The following is a 13,992-nucleotide window of genomic DNA, read 5'->3' as shown; positions in this document are numbered from 1 at the left end:
GCTTGGATCAGGGATGTGCTAGAGATGGTGTGGACATATTTTGGGGACCTGCTCTGGCTCCAGTCCTGGCCAGTCCCTAGAAATGACCCTACTGGCCACCAACCCGGCAGGGCACGTTCGCCTGCCTGCAGGCACTATTTGAAGCCATACCAGTAAATACAATCACTCCGAAGTGTGTGCAAACATGCACTGAGTGTTTGACAGAGTAAAAAAAAAAAAACTTAAAAGATGACACTAAAAGCCACCAAAAAGTATATAGGAAACAAGTATCTTTTAGATTATGTCAGCCAGTATACAGTGAAGGTTTTCAAAACGGAGCTGTCTAAATGCTATTAAGAAGCTGAGGAAGCAAAGAATAAAGACCCCAATTTTCTAGGCATTAAAATGCCACCTGTAATGGCAGCAAATCAGTGTACTGGGGAATGACCGTGTACTGGAAAGGCATTTGAGTGGGAGCCCCACATTTGTTCCCCGGTTCAAACACCTATTTTCTGGTGTGATTTTGGCCCCCCATCTCTTGTCTCCGTTGTTCTCCTCAAACACGTTGCTCCTGTCTCACAGAGCATCCGCAAGGATGAGATCTTGTGACCTGAGTGAAGCGCTGCCATGAGCTGAAGCAGGGAAATTCTTTAGCAAGACTGAAACTGGCTCAGTGAAGGCTTCCTAACGGCATTTCCACACGTGAAAAAGAGCCTACGTGAATCTACGGTTGCGCGGGCAGTGGTTATTTCCCAATTGCCATGTTCACAAGTTATCCCTATGAACAAAGGGAGTGAAGAAAAGGCAGTCATTCCCAACCCCATCCACGCAAGCCCTGCCACCCGCTGCACCCTCGCACGCCTCCCCGTTACAGCGAGGATGTTACTTTCCAGCAGAGCTATTGGCACAGACGCACAAGTAACAGCTTTTCACCCCCAGCAAAGCTGGTGTAAGCTAGAAAAACAGAGGCGTTCAACGCTTTAATTAAAAAAAAAAATTTTTTTGAAGATAAACACTGTGTGAACAGTGATGGAAAGCTGTTGAAAACTGCAGATTTTTCCAGGAGGAAAGACAGCTAAATCTAACAATTTACTGTAAAAACTAGGACTAAAACAATTGCCACAGAGGGACTTCTTGGCCATGGCAGCACCGTACCTGCCATGCCCCCGCACACAGCCAGCTCACGCTTCGCCCCGTCTCTGCACCGTCTCCCTTTCTGCAGGTATCCAAACTCTTTTTCTTTTAAAGTTTAAAAAAAACATAATAAAATCTATGCATAACAGATCAGGATGTTGCAAAAAACCTTTTGCTGTGTCCCAGTGAAAAGAGACTAACTACCTTTTTCCATGGTTATGTTCAAAACTCATTCATCTCTCTGCAGGACCATAATATATGAGATCTTAAAACTATCACTGGGTCTTTACAGCTCTCCTGGCTTACGCTGATTTATTTTAAAGAGATTTTGAAGCTACACAGATGTTTGGACTGTCGGGAGCTGGCTCAAGGGAACAGACCAGCAAATACATTCTGAGAAAGTCACTTTCCGAGACAGACTCTGGAATTAAACACTGCAGCTCCTCGGTGATGCTTCGCTCTGTAGCCAAAGGGTCGCAGACGCACCTCCCTGCGTTATACCCAAACCTACTTGGGAAACTTAATTGAAAGCGGTACCCAACTCCGATTTACCATGCAGTCTGGTTGGCAGCCTATCAGGATCCCCATCTTTCCTTACAGAAGACCCAATTATTAAGCAATTAAAGTTCACTTAATAAAAAGGCTTATCATTTGGGGGACAGACCTCAGGGTCTGGAACATGTTTAGCTATTAAATATTCAGCAATTTAGTAGCACTCAGTACAATCCCCCAGAGAAGAACTGCTTTAAATGCTTTGTTTGTTTCAAATTAAAGTCTGCAAGGTTACTTAACATCAAGACAAGACCTTTTTTTCCACTTTCAATTCACATAATAGCTGAAGGGCAAGAAACCAAGGTAATGAAATAGAGTGATTTCCTTCTGCTTGCTTCAGAAAATAGGAAAAAGAGAGAGAGCATGGGTGAGTGAATCTGGAAATGTAAATATTTTAGAAACTGCTGTCTAATTCTCTCTTCCACATGCTCGTTTCCAAAAAGGTGCTATACTTTAGTTACTCTATGTTCTTCTTCATTTGCTAGCTCTAGTTTACAATTCTGAAAAGATTTGCACCAAGTAACATGCAGCAGAAGTATCAGAACAAGACCTACAGACTTCACCAAATCATCCAAGTACAGACACGCTGTTCGGGTCCGTTCACACAAACAGGAGCTAAACAAACTGTTCCCCTTCTTGTTGCAAATCCCATCTTACAGGACTGGAAGCCGTACATCTCAGAGGAGATAAAACTGATGAAAAGCTGGACACTCAGATTTCTGATTTAGAAGAAACTAATCGAGGGGGGGAAATCAAGTTACCAATATGCATTCAGCAATATTGCCAGCTGGGGAATTCCTGCAGTACGGTACCAGGCAGTCACTCCTAGTACTGGCTGTCAGCCTAAGGAAAAGGCTTCAAAGGGAAGGATTTTAATATTACAATAAAATGAATACTAAATAAGATATTTTATGCCTTTGCATTTTTTATATATGAAATTTGCGCAGTTAAGGTTTATGTAGATGGAAGTTAAACCAATTTGCCACAAAGGGCACCTCGGTGTGAAGTGAAGGAGAGGAGCCTTACTGTCTGAGAAGCCGAGGATGGAAACCTGCCCGGTGTTTCAAGAGCAGATGAGGCCAGAAGATGACACATCAAGTAATCATAGGCCTATTTACTATTACCTATTTTCAACAGGAGAAAAGTTCAACCGCTCCTCAAACTTGTGTCTGATATTGGAAATACTTCATCCTGCTAGGAGCTGAATATTTCAAGTAACACTTATCAACCACCAGCTGGGACTACACTCAAAGTATGCCAGAAGAAACACAAAATCTTAGCAAGGAGATGCTAATTTGCTCCACAGTCCCAGTTTCCAGCTGCTCTCTTTGCTTCAGCCATTGGCATGGTATACAAGAGACCATGGATGATCTCCTCTTATTAGCACTCAATTTTCATCAAATTCACAGGTCCAAGCTAAAAAAAATAAACAGCGTTAATGTGTGAGCATTTGTCCTTTACGCCTAAATTAGGAAGCCTCAGGAGATGTGCGGTCTATGTACTCAGTGTGGAGAGTGGGGCTTTCCTTTAGGCAGAGGAGAGGAATCCCTCTTGCCTTCACCTGGCTGCGGAACCCATGGGGCTTACCTAAATTAGGTGACCACATGTTAATAGTATTAATACCCAGATGGGATTAATCAATTAAGAGCTCATGACCACTACAAATACGGCAGGAAAATCTTTTTTCTTTTTCTTATTTTAAATACAAACCACACTCAGTATTCTGACTACGCAGAGCATATTTAAATCCTGTCAAACTTCACCTTTGAACAAAGTACTGCAATTCCGACTGCAACGCACAGACACGGTCCCCGCTGGTAGATCACATCACATACAAACACACCGTGAAACAGGGAAATATGCAGGTCTCCGATTGTGATTTATGATGTGAACATACGATTGCCTTGATTTCTCCTGACTGTGGAGATGCACATAAGCAAACTTAAGTAGAAGTTAACATGGCTGTTTGAAAGAACATGAATTATGGGTAATGACAACATAGTCAACATCACACATCAACTGTATCCTATACTGTTCCATCAAAAAATAAGATACTGAAAAGTAACTGAGAATTTCAGAGAAAGAGCGCGACGCAGCATCCTTAGAAATGAACTTATACAACTCTAATTTGCTATCTTTTGTTTTCCCTGGGTCTCAGGTGTTATTTCTGCAGCAACCCACCATCGCAGCCCTGTGGAGATACCAAAATGCAGCTGTCTGTGCCGCTGAGCACCCAGCAGCTGCAACCAAAGGGAGAACAGACACAGTTTAAAGTCTGGAAGTTTGATTTAAGAAGTCAGACTTCAACAAGGATGACTCTGGTCTATGGCCCTGTCTGCAGGACATAAGGATTGACGTGGGCTTGGCATTACAATTGTGTATTGAGATGCAAATAATTACTTATGAAGCACAGTGGCAGGCAGGTCCAAATAGCTCCAGATTAACCGAAGTACAGCTAGTTACATAGTTATGTACACAATTATTTCAATTATTGTTATATAAGTGTGTGTGTTTATATATATTAAAAAAAAATCTGAGTGCATCACAGTCTTTAATTTGCATTCTTATGTAAGCAAGAGATAATATCATTTCCATTTCATAGATGAGGAACCAAGTCTACGATACAGGTTAAAATATTGAAAGGCAGCAAAGCCACAGAAACTGGCATCCCACTAGCTTATAAAATGTGGCAGCTTCTAACTGAGGAGAGTTCCTCGGGCTTTTTAGGCACTTTTGAAGATGCTACAGTGACTGACTGGCTTGCTCAAGGTCACAGGAAAAATCCAAGGTAAGCAGGGGTTTGAACCTGCCAGGAGGCCTTCCCGAGCTCTCCTGTAAATATACCAGTGTTTCTTGCCTTCCTATAAAACTGAGAGGGAGTTTCTTTTGGGGTACCCACAAACTGAAACAAACTGAAATACAGTTCAGGGACAGCCCAGGAGGGAGAGGAAGGTTGGGTTCATGCTGAGTTCTCAGTTTTTCAGCGGAAAGGAGAAAAATCCTCGTAAGGGAATGAGCTTAAAGTACCATTCAGGCCTGTGGGCTCTACTGAAGAGGGGTTGAAAATGTACTTCCTGCAAAGAAAAGTTAGGGACCACCATCACCAGATACCCTAAAAATAAAACAATAAAGCAAGAGTTTAAACAGACACTATTATGTTTAATATTCATTGAACAAGTGTCAAAAAAAATATCTACTTCACATGCTTTTCTGCTGTCCTCTTAGCATGTCTCATTGCTTTTGGATTGAGGAGTGACTCATCCTCCTTTGTGCCAGGGGAGTGAAAGGAGCTTAGATGTTTTCAGTCAGGTTCATCCCAAACTCCAAGCCAAACAAAGCATTTGGCCTCATTTCGGGAGAACCAAACTGTGACAGCTTTTTTAGCCTACACATTTAAGGGCGAGACAATTATTTCTGCAACTTGTATTTAGCATTCAACTATCATACTGGAAAACGCATCTTGGCATTCTTGCTGTGAAGTCCTCTACTCTTTACACAGCCCTCAGAGCTCCACTGTGAAGACCAAAAGGGGCAGTCCCTGCACTTCTCTCTCTGCAGCCCTTTTGGGACGAGAATAATTATTTGACCTCAAATAGTAGCACAGCTCCGGAGGGAATCTCTGTACCGGGTCAACTTATAACGAAATCAAAGAAACAAGGCACAGATTTTATAGTTGACTGTAAAAGCAATAGTGTCTATATATAAATAGATATATAAGAGAGGATTTAGGGGAGAGTTTAGGCTTGAACACCGAAGCTGGGTTGCAAGCCTGATGCTACTTAGCCATGGAAGTGCCCCAGTTCCCCCTGTATCCTCACCTTTTGAGGAGGTTTTAATCCTGATAGTTTACTGTTAGGTCAGGTTCTTCATAAAATGCCAGGAGAGCCACCAAGTTTCCTCTTAAACACATGGAGAGAAAGGTCAGAAGCCATCTATTCCTCCATCAGCCCTACCCTCACGTGGACACGTTCACACAAGTGCTGTTGAACTCGCTGTAAATGAGATAGAAACCGTAACTCATGAACAGACAGTTCAGAACATCCCATGTAGGAAGAAAATTTCTCCTTTTCTAGTACGGGGGCACATCGAGGTCTCCTCCAGCACAGCAATTTTCTCTCCCAGCATGTACAGTCCATGACAAATATTATAGCACCAATTCTTGGCAGCAATCTAATTCCACCAGGAAAGGCTAGCTGAAGGAAGATGAAGCCAGGATCCGCCCTTTGATGCCTCTTACCTATCACAGGAAATAAATGAACTTCTTATTCTGAAAAAGACTTTTCCCTAACCTGTGTTACTGATGTCAGCTCAGATTATCAAAACCGCAAGAATTTTAAAATCTAATTCACTTGTCACCTTTTATGCAGCTCGCTTGCTGGCTTCGCTCAGCATAACACATGGAAACAATCTATTTTTTCCATCCACATATTTATGCTGTAGGGGGATTTTCATCAAGGATTCAATGGCTTCGTGGTCAGTTCTACTTAGTCTTCGCAGATCTTTATTTCTGATTCAAAGCACTAGCACAAAGCTGTTGTGCCTGAATGTCCCACACATGCAGGATACGTTCAGAACAGAAATTTCAATTTTAACCGAATCATCCAAGTACAACCCTCAAGATTGCTTTTCTCTTCATTCTACAGATTTGTCAGCATTTCAGAGTTCATGAGAGCCAAGTTTGTCATTCTTCAAGATCATGGCTTGAAACGACAACCTTCTTATAGCCACAGGCAAAACACGAATCTCCAGAGTTCCCACCCGTAGCCCTCTACGGCTGTTCAAGTCAGTGGGTTGGATCTAGTTCCTCTCTCACAATTTTTACAAGATACAGCCAACAGCTTGCAGCTTAAGACTATTTGCTGATTTCTCAAAGAGAAGGAGAAAAAAAAAAAATCACAGAATCACAGAAGGGTTTGGGTTGGAAGGGACCTTTAAAGGTCACCTAGTCCAACCCCCCTGACATGAGCAGGGACATCTTCCACTAGATCAGGTTGCTCAGAGCCCCGTCCAACCTGACCTGGAATGTTGCCAGGGATGGGGCATCTACCACCTCTCTGGGCAACCTGTGCCAGTGTTTCACCACCCTCAGCGTAAACAATTTTTTCCTTCTATCTACTCCGAAAGCAGAGTAGATATTGAAAGCAACAACCATGCTAATATTAACAAGCCTACATGATACACTGAATCGCTGGGAGTGTAACTCCCTGTCACTCCCAGTAGCACAATACACCTGTGTGGGGAAAAGAAATACTACCCTAAATTTTTATCATCCACCGACAAGCCCACCTACTGCTTTGCCCCTGTTAATGCACAAATCAGAGGGTGTAAATCTCTTCATCTTCCTGTCAGCGGCTCTTGCCAGCACTTGTGGCTTGCAGCCAGCGAGCAGAACAGGCTTCCCGCCAGTCGCCAATGAAATCATCAAATCTGCTGCTCAAACAGGAAATAAGCAAGAAGAAAATAGGCCATTTTTTATTGCTGAAGAATCTAACAAGGGCCATATTTCAAAATCTCTAATTAAAACAATAAAAAACACAGGCTCTCTCATTTGTGCGCCATGCACTGGGAGTTTGCTGGTGCTAGCATCGTTTAGGCCATTATATTTAAAGCCTTGCACTTCAAGCAGTGACTTTGCTTTCATAAAGCACTGCAGAAGTAGTATAAAGAAGCCCTGAGCGGACCAGCAATCTCTTGATGTAACAGTCTATAAATGTAACATGATATTTTTGTGACTTGCCTCGTTTAAAGTACTTCAGAACCACCTTGAAAAGATCTTCAGAGTAATTAGGTGTAACTCCAGCCACACCTTCCAATAAAAGAACACAGTCTTCAAGCAGGACAGAGGCATCCCCGGCTCCAGAGAAAGAAAGAACAAGCAATGCAGTCGCCCCTGCCTCCAACGAGCAGGGATTGCTGCTGGACTACCACCAACAGCACAGAGCTGAGCGGTACCATGGGACAACAGCAGCCAGAGCTGAAACCCTGATGAATTGGAGCCGAATGGACAGGCAAGCCATGAGCCAAGTGAAGCTTGCACAGCGTGACAGCCCTAGTTACCCCAGCAGACGCAGTAAGCGTTAGTGTGGTCTATAAGACTACCACAAACCTCTCTCTATCATGCAAACCCCATCCACTGCGGCTTCTGAATCCGGCTGTCTGCTTTGAGCCTCATCTTCCAGAAATCTGAAATGCCTAATGTGACGTGAACTGTGGTTTATTCTCCAATGATAGCAGTAGATGTCTCTGATGTGACACACCAGTTCTGACATATCGAAAGTCAACCTGTTCAGAGAAAGGAGGGGTAGCTATTCATGCTACCATGAATAACAGATTCTCCCTAGGCAGCAGCAAAGATGTTTATGTATATTCCCTTCCCCTCCTCTAATCCAGTTCATGGACTATCCTTCTACAGTGCTTTGAAGAGCCAGAACATATATAATTTACTACTAATGCAACTCACAGCAAAAAGCTGCTTCTCTGCTCCCTCCTCCACCAACTACCCATTGAAGATCAAATCAAGTTCAAGGCCTCAGTCCTCTAGTTTAAGGCACTTAATGGCATGGGCTCATTATGTCTATTTAAAGAAAAGATCAATTTAAAACTCTCAATTGTCAAATACTGCTCATCTTCAGCAGACATTCATCTCACTTGTGCTGAAGACCAGACTTTCTCAAGGACTGGGACAGACCATGGAGCAAACTCTTGCAAGAAGAAAGAATCAGAGATTTCAGAAGCTTCAGTTGCAAGCACAAGGAGAAATTTATTTTAACTCATAGAGTGCAAGCATAGGGCACCTCACACACACAGGGTGTGATATATAAGTGTGCAAGGTATATGTGGCTCTTTCTTAAATGCCTGAACGCAGAGAAAGAGGCCAGACAGCCCCAGCACTGGAGTTGCCTGGGAGAAGATGCAGAAGATTGTGCAAGGCGGTGACAAACAAATGAAGATGGGGACCACTGAAGTAGAAGATGCAAATGCAGCACCTGAGAAGTTCTGGCTGCTGTCCATTTTACTTACTTTCAGCTATTAGATGCTTTTAGGGTTTGTTTCAGTGGGCATCCATTTTCAGAGCTCTTGCCTAGTGAAAAATCTTTGAAAGCCACTTATTCTGGTAAAGCTGGCTGCAGTTCCTCGGGGCAGGACATGCCACTAGTGATTAAAGGGACACTACAGGTCAGGGAACTTTTTTTGGACAAAATTCCAAGAGTATGAACACATCAAGCCTTTGACTCCACAAGCATGGGCTAGGAATATCTTACATCATTAATAAAGATGAGACCAACAGGATGTTTAGACTTTGTATTCAAACCCACGGGATGTGAAGCAGCTCAATCCTTGATAGGTTTAACTATGCCAAAGGAGGTATTCATTCTCTCAAGTGCTGCAACATAGTTCAAAAGACAAGGAGGAAAAAAAAAAAAACCTAAAAGTTTCTCTTTTCTCTAGACCATTATCTGACATGCTGCATGAAAACGTGCTTTAGTTCTGTCTCGTCTCATTCCAGACACCAAGAAGGTTCAAAGCATATCCACCAACTTATTTATCGTACCCGCTTCCCAGTGGATTTGTCACAGCGCGATCCGAGTATCACGAACGTGACTATTCATCCCTGAAAGGTGGGAATTCCTCTCAGCCCATGGTCAAAATGGGCGACCACGGTCCTACAGGGACTGGCAACGCATCTGGAGACAGCGTGCTTCAGCCATGCACCCACGGGACAGCTCTTCGCCTCAAATAACCTAACTCCTCTCTTCTTACATCCTCTTCATACGAGGATATAAGCCACACGACATTTTACCTGACAGCAAAAAAACTAGAGAAAAGGAGAGAGAACAAATTAATTGGAAAAGCAATTCTGAGAGATTACACGTGATACTATGGTGCCCATCCAAAAAACTCAAAGTCATGCAGCAAACCACACATCAGAAATAATGTAAGACCTAAATGAGACATTAAATGGGATGTTAAATGATTTTTCTCAGTTGGCTAACACTTTTGAACTTAGTTTCATATTTTTAAGATCTTTCATTTTGGCTATATTCTTTGCCTTATAGTATAAATCCTGTGTTTTCTTCTAATGATAAGATCAGAAAGCTAAAGGTTAAGGACAAAATACCCCCATGCTAATTTATTAGAATTGTGCCCAAAATACAAGAATTGGTTAAATTTAAAAAAAAAAAATGTATTGGCTAAAAGATTTTTTTTTTAATTTGTCTTCAAGGACAAATTGCAACAGCATATAATCCATATTAGGGAAGGCATCACACACTACACAGCTGAACACATAAGAATTAGGTTATAACTGTTTTACCATTATAGGTAGCAATATTTTTCTAAAATAATCAATTCCTCATAAGCTCATAGTATTTATTTATTTATGGGAGATCTATTTAAATGTGCTTTTCCACACATTAGGATTCAGCCTCCACCCTCTTTTCCTAATCATTAAAACTAGCAAAATTACTATAGCCTCTACCCCCAAGAAATCAGTGGCTTCCTCAGGAAAGCAACTAAAACCAGCTAGTAATTTGGGTCTGACAGATTTACTAATGTATCTGTAAGGCCAGTAAAGCGTTTGAATCATGTGACGTATCTTTTTATGAGACAAATTTGGTAAAAGCATGTTGAAGTCCAATCCTGAAATACAGCGCAATAAATGAATTAACTGAGCACGGCGTACTCTCTATGGCCATTAAACTGGAAGAAATGCAGGCAGAGGCAAATACCAACTTGAGAAATGCAGACCCAATTGGCATTTTATTGAACATTAGCAGGCAACCCTAAATCACCGGCTATCGTTGTGTATAAGCAACCATTTAGCAGCAGTGGTATTTGTGTTACAGCAATTCCCAGGAGCCCCAGTGGGTGTTACGGCTCTGTTCTTCCCATTATTACACACAAACACACACACAGGACCGGTTCAATGCAGCGTAGGCACGGGGCACTGCACATGTAAGTGGAAAGAATGAGCAAGGTGCAAGGAAAGGGAGGTGAGAACTGCCGGCTAACGTAGCACCACGCCATCAAAATGCTCCTGACCGAATGCCAGAGCCGGGCCTGGGGAGAGAAAATAGCCAGAAGCTGTACATCCTCAGATATGGACATTATTTGCTCATATTTTCCCCATTTTATCCTACAATTTATGCATAAAGTGTATGCCACGCTGCCACTTTAGGCCATATCTGAGCCCAGCTCTGTGTCCTAGTTTGCTGAACATCAGCCGCTAGCTCTGGACGATGGTAGATTCTAGCTCAAACTTCAGCCCTTCGGGAAGCCGGGAGCTCCTCCTCCTCTACAGCAACCTGCTGCTCTCCATCAGCTGTGGGGTGGCACAAAACAGCCTCTTCAACCTCCTCCCACCCCTCCCAGGCTGCTGGAGCTCTCCTTGCCCCTACCTGTGGAAAAGCAAACTCATCTGCTTAAGTTGGCTTGTTTGATCATGCATTGGCAGAAAGGCAAATGATTCACACAACCAGGTACAGCTGCAGACCATGGTCCTTACTGTTTTCCAGCTCACTGGAAAGGACCAGAAACTGGTCCTTACTGTTCTCCAGCTCACATCTGCCATTACTTGCCAAAGCAGGTCTGTCTAGCATGGACAAAACAGAAGCAGCGAGTCAAAGCCCTACAGATGCATTGCCTTGAAGACAAGAAACAGACATTTTAGCAATAGCCTGGAAAAAAATCTGGAAACAGAGTAGGAGAAAAAAGTATTAAAATTATACCAGGAGAAACCATCTAACACCAATGCATAAACTGCAGAATAATCCGGTCCCCAATGCTTTCCCGGCTTTCATGCACGCTTTATCTTCCATTGGCACGTGTCCTCGAACACAGCATCCTCTCCCTCCTCCTTCTACAGGGACTAAGGACTAACAAGGTTACCTCAGGCTTTACTACGTATGCCATTTGAGTTCACAAAACCATTTAGCAAACAGGAGTGACCAACATACCCGTTTCCGACTGCGCTGCGCTGCCGCAGAGCCAGCGAGGAAGAGAGGGGTGGGATCCAGCCAGAAAACGGTACATGCTGCATACTGTCCTGGCCCTGGTCTAGCAAGCTCTGTCTCAGGAGATCAAACACTGTCCTGGCACCCAGCAAAAGCCACTGGCTCCTCTTGAAAGTCTTGTATGCAAGGAGTCAAATCCTGCTTTATTTATGTACACAGCCTCAATGACTTAAGCACTACTGACTGTAATGGGACACTCCTTTCCATCACGGGCCATTTTCTTGCCCATAGCACCAACAAACCTCTGCTGATAAAATGGTCTGTTCTGACAGGGCTTAGCTCTCCTCTGAAAGAAAAAGATAACAATGATAACAGTAACAACATCACTGGAAACTAAAGTCCATTAAAATGCAGCAACCTGCTAGCTCTGTTGTGGTTGAATACTACAGCATTGTCATGCCTTACCACAAATCTAAGATAAATCAGCAGTAGCCTTCAGCACCAATAAGTAACTTGAATATTTTATAGTGTAGCATCTCCAACTTCAAGTTTGCTTTTTATCAGTAGCACAGGATAGGTTACATCAAACCAAACTTCCCCAGCGAATGCCGCAGTGTTACGTTTTCTGCACAGTTATCCTCATTTCCCCTCCTTCTTTATGACCATACAGAGAATACTATATGCTCCATGTTTGCATTTCTCTACTCCGTATGTCAGGGTTAGACGAGGATATATTGCGGTGGTACCAGAGGTACTTAGTGCAAAATAAAGAAAGTTGCCCCAAGTGCAACTCGGGTGGCCTTGTCAAGTCAGAGGAGAAAATCATATAACATGTGAAAAGCAGTCTTTTTCCTTCCTTCCCCCAGTGGGAATTTCAGCATTTCGGAAGGAGCTGTTCAAAATCGGCCTTCTAACATCAAAAAAAGATGTTAAGTGCAAATAAATCAAATCAGAGAGTGAAAACAGGATGAGAGCAGTTAAAAGGCATGGCGGCATCTTTTTAGCTTTTGCAGGTAATACGCGATGCATTTACACAAGGCTATTTATCCACTGATCTCAAAATAATTTATAAAGTGTTAATTGACTCATGAAGCTTCGCAATTTTCCCCTGGGAGAAAAAGTAAAAACACCATTTATATTACATGAGAGCTGCTTGGGAATTTTTCAGCGTGATGGTTTCTCATCACGATTTTTCACCTGGTCAGTGGCGATTCTGCAGAGCACAGACCCGGACGGCGCCGAGCTCCCGTCAGCTCTCCTGCCCAACAGCTCGCAGGCAGCTCGGGAGCTGTGGGGCTGACGATACCTGAGCCCTGTCATGCAATTTATTCCAAGACAGAGACCCTGCGTGTCCCCTGGACTCCTATATCGCAACATCACAAGTCTACAAGCATCGACTCCAGCAACCTCTTCGTGTACACGGGCAAGAGGGAGGTGGACTCCCAGCGCAGCATTCCCTGCACAGACCGGTGCTTTGTGGGCTGATGTTTTGCAGCACTCATGATACTTTAGCTTCCCTTTTTGGTTTGGGAGGTGACTTCAGGGAAGTCACTTCTCTGTGGTTCGTGCTCTTCCTCTGCACAACCGGGAGCAAGGACAGGAACCTCGCTGATAAACTGCTGTGCCATCTCCTGATGAAAGGCATTACCTAAGATTCAGGGGATCTTACCTCTATCCTGAAACCAAAGGAAGAAAAAAAGATTTTCCATTTAAGACGCTTAACTCACGGGGTAGCTACCTCCCAGTCACCGCTGAACGATGGTGCCTGTTGTGCGACAATTTACTTGCAATTAAAAGCCAGAAACATGCCAATACAGTCATGCTGTTTACTGGCACCTGCCAGAACACAGAAATCTCCACGTTCCAGAAAAGCCGTAGCGATGGACACAGGGAAGAGGGAAATTTGCTTCCAATTTGCTCTTGGCAGGAATCCCACCCTGGCCGGCAGCGAGAGCCGACTCACCCGACCAGAGCGAACAGCGTGCGCTCACTGAAGCCGCCGTATCCAGCCCGCGCACGGAAGAGGGCTCTCAAAGACATGTCAAATCTGGTTTTGCCAACAGAAGAGGTTCAGAATATTGCCCCCAGATTGACCACGTTACTGCTTTACCTGCCCTGCCTCTAGTAATTGGCCTCAGATCCGCATTTGTGCCCTCCATGTTTTCTCTTCTTGGTCGAAGCTACTGAAGTGGAACCAAGCACTTTGTAAACCTGTTTTAAAAGCCTCCCTTGCTCTAGAATATAGATCCCCGTTAGAAAGAAGTACGTCTGCTTCTCTCCTGTCTGAAACAATATTTTTACATTTTCCGAATTCACCTAGAGTCGTTGCAAAACCAAAGAGTTTATGGGACATAACTCCTGCTGGCCCACTCTA

General features: G+C 43.5%; 1 protein-coding gene across 1 annotated transcript in view; it reads right to left on the bottom strand.

Moving 5' to 3' along the window:
- The window catches only part of DCC (DCC netrin 1 receptor), a 580,257-nt gene that overhangs the window by 312,567 nt on the left and 253,698 nt on the right, over positions 1-13,992 (bottom strand). The gene's annotated exons all lie outside the window — the stretch shown is intronic.

This window comes from Gymnogyps californianus, chromosome Z (genome assembly GCF_018139145.2).
Source record: "Gymnogyps californianus isolate 813 chromosome Z, ASM1813914v2, whole genome shotgun sequence".
In the NCBI taxonomy this organism is placed as follows: domain Eukaryota; kingdom Metazoa; phylum Chordata; class Aves; order Accipitriformes; family Cathartidae; genus Gymnogyps; species Gymnogyps californianus.
The sequence above is the reverse complement of the archived record's forward strand: the minus strand, read 5'-3'. Positions and strand labels throughout refer to the sequence as shown.